The sequence below is a fragment of the Diabrotica virgifera genome, chromosome 2 (assembly GCF_917563875.1).
Source record: "Diabrotica virgifera virgifera chromosome 2, PGI_DIABVI_V3a".
NCBI classification, from domain to species: domain Eukaryota; kingdom Metazoa; phylum Arthropoda; class Insecta; order Coleoptera; family Chrysomelidae; genus Diabrotica; species Diabrotica virgifera.
Window position 1 is genome coordinate 175123517 of NC_065444.1, and position 19833 is coordinate 175143349.

Consider the following 19833-nt stretch of genomic DNA (forward strand, 5'->3'; position numbering starts at 1 on the left):
GATAGTGGAGAATAGAGCTGAAAAGTGGAACGAGAGACAGATCAAATTGAGGCGAAATACCTCTTTGATTCTGTAATATTGTGAGAAGGAGAGGAGAGAATTTTTGGAGTCTGTTTGAATCGAGTACTGGTTAAAAAAGGCCTGGCTCGTTGGAGAATTGGTGCTGGTATGCTGATAGATTTGAAGCTTGAGAACGGAGAGGGCTTTGATGGGTAGCCTAACATAGTCAACGAGGGAGAGCTGTTTTGGGTCAAGAGAAGACATCAGAGTGAGTGAAGCAAAAGGTCAGTCAATTTATGTGAAAGATATTTTTATGTACGGAAATTAAAATTTGGAGTAAAAGCATATGAATTAAGATTCCAATATTTTAAAAAGTAAATAGGAAGTATAGGTAATTTTGCGAATACCTAAATTTGTTTGTTTAGCTTGTTTTATCAAAGTCATCGGGAACAAACCGATAAATTACTTTTTTTAAATAGAATAAATTTAAATGGTAAAAATTTCATTCGGACAGCTGTGTCCACAGGTTTAAATTTGATCGATTCTTAGAGTATTGATTTTGATAATAAAAGACAATTTTGTATGCTTATTTTATATTTCTATTTAATTCCCTTTCCTAATATTTTTTCCCGATTAGAACCAACTAAGAGATACTGAAACCACGAGAGAAGATAAGTATAACATAAGATAATTTAGATATTTTTTTTTGTATTATAAAAAGGCAACCTGAAATTTTTTCTTAATTTTTTTGTATGATTTGTGACAATTGGATAATTGATTAAATAATTAATTGGAGTAGTTAAATAAAGATTAATTGATATTAAAGTAATAAAAAATAGATCTTAACAGTATATTAATCGAAATCTAGTTCAATATGCATAAGATCGATACGTATATTAAATCATTTTAGAACAAAGTCTCCTGTTGATTTCAACCCAGTACATAGATAGAAAAAGCGAACCGATATAGTCCAGAAAGCCACTGCGCATCCGCTACGAAAAATATTCTAATTCGGATTTTTTGCACAATCTTACTCAAAAGGGACTCCTTTTAACAAATTTGCATGTTGCCAGGACCAAAAGGTGGTCAAAAATTTTTTAAACATTTTTTTTTGTTTTTTTTTTCTAAAATTATTTTTTTTGCATGGAAAAAAGTTTTTTTAGGTTTTTTGGATCATTCCAAACAGAAAAGGTCTTTAGTGACTTTTCTCTAAAAATGATAGTTTTTGACATATAAGTGTTTAAAAATTGAAAAATTGCGAAATCGGCCATTTTTAACCCTCAAAAACTATGGTGAAAAACTGAAAATTTGAATGTTGCCAAGGTAGGTAGATATTTTTTAAACATCGATTGATGAAATCCCGAAGAGTTTTTTGCAATACAATATTCAAAACTCCTTTGTTTTTTAATTGCTAATCAAGCGTGCGCGACACTATTTTCCACCGACAGTATGGTGGAAATGAAAGGAATAAATTCGTTATTTCGTAAACCGGCGAGATTAAGGAAAAATCCCGAAACAGGTCGATTTTTATTTTTAAGGTATGATATTGTGGCATATATGGTATACTAGTGACGTCATCCGTCTGGGCGTGATGACGTAATCGATGATTTTTTTAAATAAGAATAGGGGTCGTGTGGTAGCTCATTTGAAAGGCTCTTCAATTCTCTATCCAGTAATGTATAAACATTTACATAATTATTTATACAGTGTGTCCTTCTACTTATGTTTTTGTCAAATAATTTAATTTAATAAAAATTTTTTGGACACCCTGTATAAATAATTATTTAAATGTTTATATTTAATACTGAATAGAGAATTGAAGAACCTTTCAAATGAGCTAGCACACGACCCCTATTCTCATTTAAAAAAATCATCGATTACGTCATCACGTCCAGATGGATGACGTCACTAGTATACCATATATGCCACAATATCATAACTTAAAAATAAAAATCGACCGGTTTCGGGATTTTTCCTTAAAGTCGCCAGTTTATGAAATAACGAATTTATTCCTTTCATTTGCACCATACTGTCGGTGGAAAATAGTGCCGCGCACGCTTGATTAGCAATTAAAAAACAAAGGAGTTTTGAATATTGTATTGCAAAAAACTCTTCGGGATTTCATCAATCGATGTTTAAAGAATATGTACTTACCTTGGCAACATTAAAATTTTCAGTTTTTCACATAGTTTTTGAGGGTTAAAAATGTCCGATTTCGCAATTTTTCAATTTTTAATCGCTTATATGTCAAAAACTATCATTTTTAGAGAAAAGTCACTAAAGACCTTTTCTGTTTGGAATGATCCAAAAAACCTAAAAAAACTTTTTTCCATGCAAGAAAAAAATAATTTTAGAAAAAAAACAAAAAAAAAACGTTTAAAAAATTTTTGACCACCTTTTGGTCCTGGCAACATGCAAATTTGTTAAAAGGAGTCCTTTTTGAGTAAGATTGTGCAAAAAATCCGAATTAGAATATTTTTCCTAGCGGATGCGCAGTGGCTTTCTGGACTAATATCAATAATACATTTTATATCTACTGGAAAACAAATAAATTGTTCGGAAGCGTAAAGGGAACACTGCTAGAGGATTTATTAACGTTGTTGAAGCTGTAACATTGATGAATTGCAATTTTTGCAATATTAAAAAAGAGTGAACATTTCAAAAATGAAAAATTATTGACAGTGTTACAAATAATTTGAATGTCCGGCTGTTATATTATTTGACAAAAATAATGACATGATTTTAAAGTCAGTTAAGTATGATAAAATCCCCGACGGCGTTATTTTGGAAAATAATGCCCTAGGGTATTAAATTTAAATAACTAGTTAAATACTGTCAAGTTGACAAATAATAACCTAAGTAAAACTATGGTTACCACAATTACGTTACGATTATTGCTGGTAAATGTACTTATTTGAAAACTAATTAAATCAAAATTCATTCAAATTTTTTGCATATGAAGAATAATTTATTCGGACATTAAACGTTAAAGGCACTACGGGTATTATACTCTGGGATAATTTCCAAAATAGAAGGAAAAGTTTATTGTTGGAATCGAATCTTATGATTCTACGTATTAATAATATAGGTATACAAAGTTCGCAGATACTGTGCTAATTTTTGTAAACAAATTGGCGCCCGAAATACGTGTATTTTCAATTTTTGCTCTATAATTACAAAAATGTTAACTTTACACCAAAAATACTCAAATAAAAATTCACCGTAATTAAATTCTGCATAGAGATATGGTTTTCCCGATTTAGTTAGATGAAAATTTTCCGCGGAAAATGCGGGTTTTTCCAACAAAATCTTTAATTCACAACTAAAATTTTAGGTAAATAATTATTTATTAATAACTAATAACTTCTTGATATAAAAGCTCTCTTTATTTTTCCTGGAAGCCATTCATACATGCACCCCGGTCGCACTGCAGCTTTTCAGCTTATTGTGCTTTCTTCCATTATTGTTCTCATGACACCCAATCCAATATAGTAGTGCCTTTCACTAGCCTGTAAAGGTCCATTGGGTTAGTGCCATATACTATCGGACTTGGTTTGCAGTCTCCATATATTGCTTGTCTCTTGCGGTCCAGAGCCTCGCAATCGCGCAATAAATGTCTGACTGTCTCGGTCTCTCTATTGCATAGTCTGCAACTGAGATCTCCGTTATATAGTCCTATCGTGTGTAGGTGTCCTTTTACTGGAAAGTGTCGAGTTAAGAAACCTGTAGTGATTTTCAGCTGATTTCTGTTCATTTTTAACAGATCTTCAGCTCTTGTTGCGCATGTCTGAGGTATAAATATCTTCGCATGCTATTACGTGGGAATTTTTTCCCAGTATTCTTTGTGCTGTCTTCGTATTCAGCCTCTTAATCGGTCTCTGATTGTGCTTTTGGGCACTCCCAGTACCGGTTCTGGACCGAAGTATTTTGTTGCTGATCCTCGTCTAGCAAGTTCGTCAGCTTTCTTATTACCAGCGATCCCTTTAAGTCCAGGCACCCAAATGAGTTTATCCTCATTATATTCCGCCAGGGTGTCAAGTTCTTCGCAGCATTCCCATACAAGCCTTGAGGTTATCCTTGGGTTCTTTAAAGCTTTTAAAAACAGACAAGACTTTGTATCTTGCCTAACTTCTCTATAGCATTTCTCTGCTACACCTTTGACCACCAGACCAATGCTGCATACGTTATTTTGGGCTTTACCATCATGTTGTATATCCAATACATCATGTCCTGTTTAAGTCCCCATGTTCTGCCATGTGTGCGTCTGGTCACCATTAAAGTGGCCATCGGTTTTTTGGTTATTCGTTCTAGGTGTTGATTCCAGGTAAGCCTTGTGTCTATTATGACTCCCAGATATTTTACTTCCCTCTCCACCTTTAGGGAAATCCCATGAGATGCACAGGTCCTATTCCCTCTAATTTTCTCCTTCTGGTGTAGGCTACTATTTTGGGTTTGTGAGGGCTTACGGACAATCCTACCTCACTTGTCCATTTTGATACTACGTTCAGGGTCTGTTGCATATTATCCCTGACCGTTGTATTGAACTTGCCTTATGCCATAATGACAAAATTATCTGCATAATCCAGGACGTTATATTTTTTCCTGTTGAGCGTTCCAATCAGTCCGTCCGTAACCAGATTCCACACTAACAGAGATAATAGACCTCCCTGTGGGCATCCTCTGGCAACTCGTACCATGGTCTCGCCCATCAGTGTTAAATATACCACGCGGCTTTTAATCATGCATTCTATCCAACTGCAGCTTATTTCATCCACTCCTTTCAGTCGGATGGCCTTTGTGATAGCATTGAATGACGTGTTGTTGAAGGCTCCCTCTATGTCGAGAAAGGCTCCCAACATCACCTTTTTGTTTTCCAGAATATACTCCACCCTCTGTAATAGATGGTGCAGTGCTGTTTCTGTTGATGCACCTGGCCTATATGCATATTGGTCTTCTTCTATTGGTTTTTCAACCAATATTCCATCCCTAATATGTTTATCTACCAGTTTTTCCAATCTCTTTAGTACAAATGACATCAGACTTATTGGTTTAAGGGACTTTGTAGTCATACGTCCACTCTTACCAAGCTTTGGTATGAATGCTACCCTTGTCGACCTCCAAGCAACTGGTTCATACCCCAGCACAATACTTGCACAAAGTATTGTACACATTTGCTTGTACATTGCTTCTGTACCTTTTTGCAAAAGTACAGGATAAATCCCGTCTATTTGCGGTGATTTATATGGTTTAAATGAACTTACTGCCCATTTTATTTTGTCTGGTGTCACCATCTCTTTTGCAGCCCTCCAGCTTCCCCTATTTCCATATTTCATGGTAACTGGTCCTTCTTGCTGTAGAACTTCTGGTGTCATCATTCTGTTTAGTGACCCAGGGATGTGAACATTGAATAGTTTTCTCAGTTTCTCTTCACTGGTTTGTATGTAGTCGCCTGACTATTGCTTTTAGGTTCTTTCGAGAGAACCTTTTGGAGTCTTGCCATTTCTGTAGTCTGTTCTATCTCCTCGTAGTGCTTCCTCCATGATTCTCTTTTGGCTTTCAGTCAGAGCTTTGCGAAATTCGCTCCACTCGCCTGATCTCTTTGCAGAAATTTTTAAATTAGTGATGTCATTTATAAAGATAAGAAACAGAAGAGGACTCAATAGTGAACCTTGTGGTACTCCGCATACAATGTTGTTGAGACTATAGGATCAGTATCATTTGCTCTAACTAGTTGTTTCCTATTATTCAAGTAGGATTGGAACAAATTCACAGAAATACTTCGACTTCCATAGAAATTTAGTTTTTTAATCAAGATGTCGTGATTTACACAATCAAAAGCTTTAGCATAGTTACAGAAAACAGTGGCAGTATAAAGATTATTGTTTGGTGCTTGGTAAACCTCATGTAGTACAGAAAACATGGCATCAGTGGTAAATTTATTAGTTAAAAATCCGAACTGATTTTGTGATAAAATTGTTGTTATCACCAATAAAGGACATAAGTCGAGTTTTAATGAGCCTCTCAATAATTATGTAGAGTACTGGTAGTAAGGCAATAGGTCTTATATAATAAGGTCTATAGTTGCAGGCATCAGATTTTTCACCACCCTTATGAAGATGAATAATAATGGCTGTCTTTAAGCACTCTGCAAATCGAAAACATCGAGACGAACCATATACAATATCATGACGAACATTACTCTCTTTCAAGGAAGTAAGTGCTAGAGAGATTGTTTAATTCTTAGTATATATTTTGTTTTATCGCCATCTTGTCATCAAAAATTAAAGTTACGTCGTATAAGTATAATGTGTAATGAATATTTCAAAATACTATCCAGCAAGATCAATCTTGACAAAAATATCGTATCATTTATTATAGTGTAGGTACAGAAATGAAATATAAAGCAAACTCTATCATAAATCCGTCAATACATTTTAATCGAAAGAGACCCTATATATCTCTTGGGATATTTCCCGTCTATAAGGATTTACGCCCACATATCTCTAGAGGAACAAATCGGTAAAGTTAAGTATTGATTTCCAGGTGTTGGTAAACAGTTGAAATCTAGGGGCTTCTCTCCTTTGTAATTGTAAAATGGCTGCGACATTATAACATAAAGTAAATACCAAATTTGAAATTTATTTTTAATGTCTTACTTATTTAAAAGTATGAAGTAAAATATGAAGTATAAAGAGACTTTATATTGTATTGAAATACTTAGGAGTCTGGATTACGGAAGATCTAAATCCGAAATCAGAAATTCGATCAAGAATAGAGCAATCAAGAGCAGCTATTTTGAAGATGAGGAAATTTCTGAGTAACCAAAGACTCAACCTGCAAATCCGATATCGGATGGTAAAATGTTATATCCACTCCATTCTTCTTAATGGTATCGAAGCTTGGACTGTTAATGTTGACTTAATGAGAAAACAAGAAGCTTTTGAGATCTGGATTTTCAGGAGAATTTTGAAAATACCGTGAACCGATCATGTTACGAATGACATGGTGTTGCACAGAATGGGAAGAGGCAGAGAACCTTTGGCCACCATTAAAAAAAAGAGCATTTTTGGAGCACATACTTAGAAATGAGAAGTATGAGATATTATAGCTAATTATGAAAGGTAAACTCGAAGGAAAAATGGGTTCAGGTAGACGACATATGAAAAACATTGTATTTCCACTTACAATGTCTTTCAACTATGGCTTAAATAGCATCTATAAACGATAACCTTCAATTTGGTCTAAGAACTTTTATCCTATCTTATGTAATTATAAAGTTATTTAACAAAATAACCTCATTGTAAGTGCAAATTTTTGATCACTGGGTGGAAAAAACGTTGTAACCAATGTTACAATATTAAAATTTTTTATTATTGATGAAATTTTTTTACTAAAACATTGTAACACGGGATACAATGTTTTTCTCGAAACATTTATCGAGTAAGTTTTTATAACTGCGTTGTAAGTCAATGTAGTCAATAAGTAAATTCTATATTATTAACTGCTGAGCATAGTTAGCATGCCTCAAATCGTAAAAACTCATGTAAAAATACTAGTTTAGAATTTCAAACAAAAATAATAACACCTATATCATTCACTGCTGAACTAACTTCTACTGATGAAACTCAGATAATCAATGGTCACAGTGGATTGCACGCTCAAGATACATCGACAGTGGAAACTTCTACATGCACCGAAGATACAAGTTCACCATTAGATACGTCTGCTAAGAAAAAACAATACCCCAAGAAGAAAAATCTTGGAAGGAAGGGACAAAGGGATTCTAGAGTTTGGAAAATGAATGTCTTGACGAAACTGAGGAACTCTGGCCAAGAATATACTGGCAAAACTGGAAAATTATCGAAAATTAGAGAACTGGGACCTGGATGTAACGATAAATGTATCAGAAAATGTAAATCGAAATTATCTGAAAATGATAGACTCAATTTATTTAATCATTTTTGGGCAATGGCTGATCACGACCAACAAAGCGAATATTTATGTAGATATGTTCTCAGATAAGAGAGGAAAGTTGCAAAGCTAAAAGAGTCCAGAAGACACTAGACATATGAATATAATTTGCAGTTGGCAGAACACCGACTTCATGTTTGTAAGAAAACATTTTTGGACACTTTTAACATAACAGATATGTGGTTAACTACACTATTCAAAAAAATTGATAGTCATGAAGGCGGAGGGCGTATACCTGGAGATATGCGTGGTCGCCACAAGAACATGGCAAATGATGTAGACGAAAGTATTAAAAATTCGATTCGTGCGCATATAAACTCTGTTCCAGCAAAATAATCCCATTATCTAAGGCAAAGAACAAGTAAGATGTATTTTGATGAGTCTTTAACTTTTCCCAAATTGTATTCACTATATAATGAATGGATGTTTGAGAATCACCCATGCGATAAACCAGCCACCAAAAGTCAGTACACAAACATATTCAATACTGAGTTTAATATCAGTTTTTTTGCACCGAAAAAAGATATGTCTTACTTGAAATCTACATAACACTAAAGCAGAGAAAGACCAAATAGAAAATGAATATGTTTTACATATTGCAAATAAATGTGTTGCACGTGAAGCCAAAAATCGCGATAAAGAGGTCTCTAAGAAAACAGAAACGGTTGTAACTGCCTGCTTTGATTTGCAAAAAATATATTAACTACGCTCCAATCAGAGGTATCATTGTTTTATTATAAACGGAAGTTTAACGTGTACAACTGTACTATCTTTGATCTTGGATCTGCGGAAGGTTATTGTTATGCATGGGATGAAACCACAGGTAAAAAGGGGCCTACTGAAATAAGTAGTGCGCTATTTGATTTTATTAAGAGAAAAGTTGCTTGTGTAGCATTAGAATTTTAGACCAGGGCGCATCTGTAAAAATATTAGTATATTTGGACGTTGAGAGGTGACTCAAATTTTTTTGCAGAAATTGCTTGAAAATAAATCAAATAATAATATTTGAGTTATCCTCCCTCTCAAAAAGGTCCGGAACATTGTTTAAATAACCAAAATGTCAAAAAATTAAGGAAAAATTCGATTTTTTTCTTGGTTTTTTGATTATAACTTTAAAAGTATACATTTCCGGGAAAAGTTGTACTGAATTGGTTGTACACATTTGTTGGAAGAGTTGTACAACATAGAATTGGTTAAAAATAGTCACCCTTGTTGCAAAATAGCAGTAATTGTGAAAAAACATACAAAAACCAGTATTCGCATTTTACGTTTTTCAACCATCAAAATAAATTTTGCAATCCAGCTTTTGTAAAAAATTCATTTTTTCAAAATGTTACAGGACTGAAAATAAAGTAGATAGCAAGTTGAAAATTTTTTTGCTTATAGAAGTGTACCGTACCTTTCATTTGGAATTTTGCAAAATTGAAATCGATTAACAACACGGCATCAGGAATTTTTTTAAATAAACATTAATTATTGGTGCTACGCGCAGGACAGCGGATAGTTTGCGCTGATTGGGCATTCCAATGACCTTTGATAATGATTGATACATTTTAATTTTTATTACATTTCGATATAAATAAATAAATTTGTTTATTGCAAAATAAAAACACATACTCTATCCTTTGAAATAACACTTTTATTAGCAAAAACTTTCTTTGTTCATATATTTTAACTTAAATAATAAGTTTATTATTTTTAAACATATGCAATTGTTTAAACAATATTTCACAAACAATAATAAAATTAGTTTAATTTTTGGTGGAATTAAAATATTAAAATACAACAAAATATAGAGTAAGAAAATAATATATTAGATAAAGATTGGAAGACATTTTGGTGGAAATCAACTTGTGTGAATCGAACACCGCTGTCCTGCGCGTAGCAGCAAAAATTATTGTTTATTTCAAAAATTTTCTGACGCCGTGGTAAATAATCGATTTTAATTTTGAAAATTATTGCAAATGAAAGGTACAGTACACTTCTATAAGCAAAAAAAAATTCAACTTGCTATCTGCTTTATTTTCAGTCCTGTAACATTTTGAAAAAATGAATTTTTTGCGAAAGCTGGATTGCAAAATTTATTTTGCAAAAATCTGTTGAACCGATCTTAATGAAATTTACAGTATTGTTTTAATGTATCATAAAGTTTGTCTGGGTGAAATATGAAGGTCCTAAGTGTAGCATAAATGGTTGAAAAACGTAAAATGCGAATACTTGTTTTTGTAAGTTTTTTTCGAAATTTTTGCTATTTTACAACTAGGGTGATAACCACATATTATTAGTTTTCAGTACGATCTTATTTCTGATCAATAATTATCGTCTATAAACTTAGAATGCAAACCAAAATCGATCAAAAGGGCTACCAAATCCAGGAATAAAAATATACACGATTTAGGGGAAGTACAAATTCCTTTGGCTTATAATGGGTTACTTCCCATAACCATTTCAAAATATAAAGATCTTGTTGCTTTGTGTTCTGGTAAAGCTATACCAGAGCAATGTTGCAGTTTTTAGTTAAATCTTCCTCATTTTCCACAAACAGAATATTCGGATGATGACTCTGAATAAAAGTTTGCTAGGGGTTAATTTTGTTTATTTTTTAATAGAATATAAACTGTTTTATAATTTTTAAATGTTCATTTTGTAATAAATAAAGCTAAAAGATAATATTTTATTTACCTACTTCTTGTTAGTATGCATGACGTAAATTCTTAAATACTACTTGTCTGAGCAAAAAAATCACGTTTCAAGTAAAACCAATCTAATAAATTAATTATAATCTCTTTATTTGGATATTTACTGATTAGTTACAATTTATATGCACCTAACCAAAAAACATACTGTGTTGAAATATCATTGTATGAACCACTTACAATGATCTTCACTTAAAATTCTGAAAAAATTTGCTATTGTAACTCGAACTAAATCAGGACAAGTAATGTTGACAACAATGTGATAATGTAAAAGTAAAAAGCTGAAAAAAAGTTATAAAATATGGATTAAGAACATTACAAAAAATATAAAAGCTGACACAGTAAACAAATAAAATGTTTTGGAAATTTCTTTAAATCGCTCTCCTGTAAACTAAGCAAAAGTGAGTTACAATGTTTTTCATATCAGGTGTCCTGGCTGAACAAAATTCGCTACTAGACCGGGTTAGACACACAGACGCTTTTGAGAAAAGCATAAGATATAGACGAATTTGCAATGGTTACAGGTTACAGCCAACCTTCATTAGTGGAGTCGGCACTAGAAGAAGAAGAAGATATTGCATTGCGATTAAATGTAGGGGGAGTCCGTGAGACTTGATCAGGTGGAAGAGTTGAACCACCTTTTAAAATTCAACTTAACTTTCGCTCTAAGGAAACATCAAGACGGTCTTTGGTAGCACGAGTGATGTCAATAACAAGAATGCCGCCCTTTTTACAATTGCCTCGTAGTTTGGTTGTTAATCATTAGTACAAACACAAAAAGTGCTGCTAGAGCGACACAAGACATCTCTCGTTTTCACGCATGCAGAATAAAGGGCATTTTAAAAACATGTCGACGAAGCAATAGTTTTTGCAAATAACTTATAGTCCTTGGGCCCACATAATATAAAATTATTATTTATAACCACATTGTCGAAACTTTTTGTATTTGTTATTTGGGAGGAGTCGGACAAATTTGGAGCTTGGCGCATTATGGTAGTGGGGCGTTTTTCTGTCAAGCTGTCACGAAGTTGTCAATTTTATGGAGGAAAAAAATGTATAACCACATTGGTCATTTTATTTTAATCAATGGTTTTTATCATATAAACAGCGAAAACAATTTTGTCGAACAAAAATATTGGGCCCTATGACGTGTCGGACACGCTAGATATATGTCAAATTTATGAAAATAATAAATTTATTACCACATCGCTGTCAAAAATATTAATTTCCTTGAATTTTTTTTATTTACAACCATTTTTCCGACAAAAATAGGAGGATATAAGTAAATATATTCTAAATAAAAAAATCTAATGCCTGGTTGCACCAAAAGATTTCAAGCTCCAGCTTAGCTAAGCTCTACTTAGAGATAGGGCCTCCTTGACTATCACTTACGTTGCACCATAATTTTAGATTCTTACCTTATTATCAATTATATCTATTATTATACTATGGTATTCTTATTGTAATATATTATAATTCTATTATATTAATTTTTATGATATTCTCGACTTAAGATCTGTTGGTGCAACAGGGCATAAGTGTCCGACAAAAAATTGGGGCAAATTGACAGTCAGACAAAAAATTTAATTTTTATTAGTAAACTATACCTACTTTTAAACTATGCTGGGTTCGTACATCCCTTATCTTTACAACCATTTTTCCGACAAAATTAGTAGGTTACAAGTAATAATATTCTGGAACAAAAAATGTAATTGTCTGACAAAAATTATGGGGCAAACGAACAGAAAACTTAATTCTTTCAGGTTATCGACGTCCTTAAGAGAAGGCATTGTCAAAAAAATTTTGAATAGCATACTTTTGAATCTATTTAGCCGAAAATTGGTACAGTAAAACATTTAAAAGGGAATAATTTCCGACCAGAGGGAAAATTTTGGAAAAATTTTTATCTGAAAATTTGTGTACATACTCCTTGAACAATGACAAACATCGTTCTGTAGCTTTTTTTTCTCGAATTTTCAAAAAGAAATCCGACAGGAGGGAATATTTCGAAAAATTTTTTCAAAATTTTTGACCCATTATTATTGTCCGACAAGTGATCCAATATGCATTACACAAAAAAAAACAGTAGGTACAAAATAAAAATGACATCTGTGGTAATAAATAAAAAAAATCAGGAAATTGACATCTTCGGTGCATCCGACTGCGCATATGCCCCGTAAAAATTGTCCGACAAGGTTACCACATTATTGTAAAAAGGTTTTATGGTAGAATCTGTTAAAATTAGCCATGTGGTAATAAATTTATTATTTTCGTAAGTTTGACATATTTAGCGTGTCCGACGCGTCATATGGCCCAATATTTTTGTGCGACAAAATTGTTTTCGTTGTTTATACGATAAACACCATTGATTAAAATTAAATGATCAATGTGGTTATAAATTTTTTTCTTGTATAAAATTGACAACTTCGTGACAGCTTGACTATCAAACTCCCCACTATAATAATGCGCCAAGCTCCAAATTTGTCCGACTTTACCCAAATAACAAGTACAAAAAGTTTCGACGGTGTGGTAATAAATAATAATTTTATATGTGGGCCCAAGGACTATTAGATGGTTTGCAAATAATAATGTTCCGAATATCAGATATAATTGTTATTGTTGAATTTTTTTAAATCAAATGGTGCTGTTGTTAAGATTGAGATCATGTTTATAATCTGCATGTGTTAAAAGGTAAGATATTTGTTGTGGTTGTTCGTCTATTTACTGGCGATGCAGTAGCAGTGTCGGAACATTTGTCTTGGGGGGGAGACTTCCAAGACATAAAAGTAGATAAACTAAAATTATATAAAAGAGATAGATAAGAACTTATATTGTGCAATAAGTTTCCTTAATTTTTCTAACCATCTAGTTTATTGGGTTGAATTTGTCTGTCAAGTTTCATGTCAGCTAATGTATTTTTTATTTTTCAAAATTTTTTTTTAATCTGGACAGTGTTATGGGGGGAATTTCTCTATCCCCCACGTAAATTTGCCACTGTTTAGTAGTTTTCTAAAGATAAGGCGAAACTGCTGTCCTAATGGCATTGGATATGTGTTACGCATTTATCAAAACTTAATAATTCTTATGTCGCTCTAGAGGCACATTTTCTATCGCACTTCTTCATGAAGCATATCGCATGAAGAAAATGAGTATCTCTTCTTTCAATAATAAATATTTTCAATAAAATAAAAATTCCATTTTTATTCAGTTGCAATGCGAAGGCAAAACAATCTTATTTTTCACTTAGAATAGGGAGCGCAGACCAGCACTCTGAATCGACGATTTTCGACTCTTGTTGGAGTCATTCTCGGAGAGGCGTAGGCCTGCTCATGCACTGTTATCCTTAATGGCAATTACGGTTCATTCTCTTTAATTCTTGACTAAACTGGAAAGGTGGCGCCACTAAAGACTTTTCCAAATGCGCATGTCATCGCATCTGCAGAAACTGCAACAGCGTTGCCACATTTAGTAGATTTCTACTTTTTTACAGTAGGAAAGATTATCCACCAAGAACTAGCTAACAAACTTGGACTTCTCCAAACCGACCATCTTCCTTATTGTTAATACCTCCCTGATAGAATGCTTGAAAACGACAACTACAAGCTATACTGGGATCGCACTGTGCTCACAGACCAAACAGTGGCACACAATAGACCGGGTCTCATACTAGTTAATAAACTTACTAGGCAAACAACAATAATAGAGGTGGCGATACCTAACAACAATAATCTGCGTGTTAAGCACAACGAAAATTATAGAGATCTCGAAATACAAATAAGGAGACAATGGAGAATGGAAAGTACCCAGACCATACCTATTATTCTTTCTACTACTGGAGTCATTCCAAAGAACCTCATAGAAAACATCAAAAAGCTGGGTCTAAACGAACATCTTTACAAGACTATGCAGAATGCTATGCTACTCTCGATCTCCTGATGCGTGCGAAAATTTTTGGGAGATACTCCGGCGTACCAAGTCACCTAGGGCTCGATAACACGGAAAGAGTCCCACCAGAGCTCAATTCTTTTGATACCCTAGGTATCTGGGATGGCTGAATTTTCCCCTTAGAGGGAGTGCGGCTGTTTGGCTAAATATGGATTGAAAAATATTAAAAATATTACTAAAAGATTTTTAAATGAAAACTTTTTAAATATTTTCGTTCACTTGACCGTGAATTAGTGCACTTATCGTAAACCGAGCACCTGAAGCCAATAAATTCAGAAGGTTATAGCTTTAGAATAATAGTATTTCAGACCTAGGTCCCATGGACTTTCTTAATCTACGCATTGAGAACTAGCATTGACTAAACTTTCGTTAAATTTGACTGGGGCCACTTTTTCATATTTAAGGAGTGTTGCAGGATCCTTTAAATAATGTGGTTTCCTCTAATCTTTGCACTACTTAAACTATCCCGCTGAGAGGTTTGGACTAACTTGACGAGTTAAAGTTTTCCAAATTGTGGAAATTATGATGTGTAATTCCAAAATGCTTTTCTATAAAGTCTTTTGTATACCACATCAAGTATAAGAATTTTAAAAAATAAACATAATTAGAAATTAGAATTTCAAATTGAATAAACATAATTTTTAAAAAAATACGTAATGCTTAGATAAAAGTGGCAGAATAATTTAGTGCTACAATAGAGTTATAGCAAGTCGTTATTTTACACTAATTGCTTTTGTGAATTGGGTATCTGGCTTTAATATAATAGGACCAATTTTACAAGCAAGTCTTTCGAAATCAGCAGGATTCATTCTATTAAAAAAATCCAAAACTGTGCTGGATAATCAATAATGAGCTTAGACAGTATCTAATTGATTGCGACGCCGTATTTTTCAGTTCCCAAAATCCACTGCCGAATCCACACAAAACGTTTTTCATTTCTTTTTTGTTTAGAATAATTAAACATTCCGCGATTTTCCGGTTATACAGTGATGAGTGCACTAATAACCGGCAAAATAACGTAAAAGACGGAAACCACATTAAATTGTGAGATAAAAAGAGATGTAACTACGACAGGTGGGAAATTTAGCGATAGAAACCTATAAATTTACATTTTATTGATTTTTTCCCACCTTTAGACGTATCGGAAGAGTTCGGCAACTACCACTTTGACAGTGACAGTTTTAGTTGGCATACTCCTCTGATATGTCTTTAGGTAAGATATAATAATCAATATTTTACATTTATAGGTTTCTCTCACTAAATTTCCCACCACTACTTGCTTCATAGCTTCACAACATTTTAGCTCACAACTTAATATGTTTTTCAAAGTTTGCGTTATTTTACCGGTTATTAGAGCGCTCATCACTGTATATAGGGCGGAGCGCACTTATGGAATAAAATTATTTCTGTCCTTGTTTTAAAACATTATAAAAAACGCTGAGACCCGTCGATTTTTATGCATAAATATGTAGACCGGGCAGTATCGTCGCCCCCGCTAGCGCAATTATTCCGATTCGATTTTTTTGCACAAACTTACTCAAAAAGAGGTCCTTATAACATATCCACAGGGTGCCGGGAGGTGCCGTGGTCGAAAAATTGTTTAAACAATTTTTTTTAAACAAATTCACAAAAATAATTTTTTTTTCCAACAATTTTTTTTTAGATAATTTGGGTCATTCTGAGCAAAAAAGGTCTCCTGTCATTTTTCTCTAAAACTGACTGTTGTCGAGTTATACGCGATTAAAAATTTGAAAAATTCGAAAATGGCCATATTCAAGGCTACATAACTCAATTAAAAATGATTATTGTGAAATTCAAAAAGTGACAAAATCAAGATTCAAATACTCTCTTCAACGTCCTGAAGAGATTTTTGTCACTATTTTATTACAAAGCTGTTATTTTTAGTTATTAACAATTAGCGGTATAGTCCAACTGTATCGTCGCCCCTGTTAACGGAACTATTTCGATTCAATTTTTTTGTACAAACTTACTCAAAAAGAGGTCTTTATAACATATCCACAGGGTACCGGGCGGTGCCGTGGTTGAAAAATTTTTTAAACTATTTTTTTTTAAACAAATTCACAAAAATAATTTTTTCATTTCCCACAATTTTTTTTTAGATAATTTGGATCAATTTGAGTAAAAAAGGTCTGTAGTCATTTTTCTCTAAACTTGACTGTTGTCGAGTTATACGCCATTAAAAATTTGAAAAATGCGGAAATGGCCATTTTCAAGGCTTCAAAACTCGATTAAAAGTTATTATTATGAAATTCAAAAAGTGACAAAATCAAGATTCAAATATTTTCTTCAACGTCTTGAAGAGATTTTTGGCATTATTTTATTACAAAGCTGTTACTTTTAGTTATTAACAATTGGCGCTATAGTCCAACTGTATCGTCACCTCCGTTAGCGGAACTATTTCGATTAGATTTTTTTTGCACAAACTTACTCAAAAAGAGGTCCTTATAACCTATCCACAGGGTGCCGGCCGGTGCCGTGGTCTAAAAATTGTTTAAACAATTTTTCGACCACCGGCCGGCACTCTGTGGATATGCTATAAGGACCTATTTTTGAGTAAAGTCGACTTTACACTATATGATTTATCATGTGATTGTCATATGATTTTTCCCATGACGAGCCGCATGACAACGCTTATGACAAAACGAGCCGTATAAACAATGCAAAATCATATGACAAATCACACAGTGTAAACATGTAAATTTCACTCCATGACCAAATCATACGACAAATCACATGATAAATCATGTAATGTAAAGTCGACTTAGGTTTGTGCAAAAAAATCTAATCGAAATAGTTCCGCTAACGGGGGCGACGATACAGTTGGACTATACCGCTAATTGTTAATAACTAGAAATAACAGCTTTGTAATAAAATAATGACAAAAATCTCTTCAGGACGCTGAAGAAGGTATTTCAATCTTGATTTTGTCACTTTTTGAATTTCATAATAATCATTTTTAATCGAGTTATGAAGCCTTGAAATGGCCATTTTCGCATTTTTCAAATTTTTAATCGCATATAACTCGACAACAATTAATTTTAGAGAAAAATTACAAGAGAACTTTTTTGCTCAGAATTACCCACGTTATCTAAAAAAATTGTTGGAAATGAAAAAATTATTTTTGTGAATTTGCTTAAAAAAAATTGTTTAAAAATTTTTCGACCACGGCACCGCAAGGCACCCTGTGGATATGTTATGAGGACCCCTTTTTGAGTAAGTTTGTGCAAAAAAATCTGATCGAAATTGTTCCGCTAACGGGGGCGACGATACAGTTAGACTATAGCGCTAATTGTTAATAACTAAAAATAACAGCTTTGTAATAAATTAATGACAAAAATCTCTTCCGAACGCTGAAGAAGGTATTTGAATCTTGATTTTATCACTTTTTGAATTTCATAATAATCATTTTTGATCGAGTTATGAAGCCTTGAAAATGGCTATTTTCGCATTTTTCAAATTTTTAATCGCGTATGACTCAACAACAGTCAATTTTAGAGAAAAATGACAAGAGACCTTTTTTGCTCAGAATGACCCAAGTTATCTAAAAAAAATTGTTGGAAATAAAAAAATTATTTTTGTGAATTTGTTTAAAAAAAATTGTTTAAAAAATTTTTCGACCACGCCACCGCCCGGCACCCTGTGGATATGTTATAAGGACCTCTTTTTGAGTAAGTTTGTGCAAAAAAATCTAATCGAAATAGTTCCGTTAACGGGGCAGACGATACAGTTGTACTATAGCGCTAATTGTTAATAACTAAAAATAACAGCTTTGTAGTAAATTAATGACAAAAATCTCTTCACAACGCTGAAGAAGGTATTTGAATCTTGATTTTGTCACTTTTTGAATTTGCCTTGAAAATTGCCATTTTCGCATTTTTCAAATTTTTAATCGCGTATGACTCGACAACAGTCAATTTTAGAGAAAAATGACAAGAGACCTTTTTTGCTCAGAATGACCCAAGTTATCTAAAAAAAATTGTTGGAAATAAAAAAATTATTTTTGTGAATTTGTTAAAAAAAATTGTTTAAAAAATTTTTCGACCACGGCACCGCCCGGCACCCTGTGGATATGTTATAAGGACCTCTTTTTGAGCAAGTTTGTGCAAAAAAATTGAATCGGAATAATTGCGCTAGCGGGGGCGACGACACTGCCCGGTCTAATGCGCTTTTTAAACATAAATTTATACATATATAAAGGGTGATTCACGCAAGCCTAGTTTAGTGCATAAGCTTTATTTTTAATGGAACACCCTGTACATTTTTATGTTTTAAAAGATGCCTAACAACCTGATATTAACGAACTATATTATCATGTAGGTTGTATTATGAAAAATGCAGGGTGATATTCGTGTGAAATTATGGAAAGTATGGAAACCATACAGTTCTTGTGTTAGAAAATTTAAAAAAACGCTAGGATACGTCAACTTTTAAATTCAACCAGGAGGTTTTTCAGCATAAATTTAAATTAATATACAATGTGATTCACGTAAACCTAGAAAAATCTATGATATTACGTTTTAATAAAATACCCTGTATATTTTTATGTTTCTAGAAGCTACTTAAAAATCTCATCTCAGAAAACTGTAATATATAGCGTCAATTATGAATAAGGCAAGGTGAAATTTCGAAATTATGTATAATTTTAGTCAATACCTATATTAGTGCAGTCACTGAAGGTGGATATGAGCTATTACCTCCGATTTCGTTGAACCTCCATCGACTTCCATGAAATTGGTGAGTGGTTAGAGAATATCTCAAGGAACAAAGGTGACATGGTGCCAACTTGAGATTTTACCCTGGGGGTGGATGCCAGCCCTCCTCGGAGGTGAAAATTATTTTATTAAAAATAACCCCACAATTCGATAGTGGGACAAATTATAAGCAAAATTTATTATATAAAGGTATTAAAATAAATCAAAACTTTTTGAGTTATTAAAGATCAAAGATTTTAACTTTTCGTGAGAAAAATGCATGTTTTTAACCGATTTTTCATAAATAACTCAAAAATTATAAGTTTTTACAAAAAGTTATTATTATCTAAATTGAGTCTAATAAAAAATAAAATAAACTCTACTAGAAAAACCTTTCAATGTTAACTAAAAGTGAGATATAGGTAATTGAATGTACATATATTTCTTTCGTCGAGTATCTAAATCTAATATTCAAGCTTAAATACCGGGAAAATGATGCATTTTATAAC

At 32.9% G+C, this 19833-nt stretch overlaps 1 protein-coding gene across 1 annotated transcript in view; it reads left to right on the forward strand.

Annotated features, from left to right (window-relative positions):
• The window catches only part of LOC126880302 (calbindin-32), a 697932-nt gene that overhangs the window by 537913 nt on the left and 140186 nt on the right, over positions 1 to 19833 (forward strand). The window lies entirely within an intron of this gene.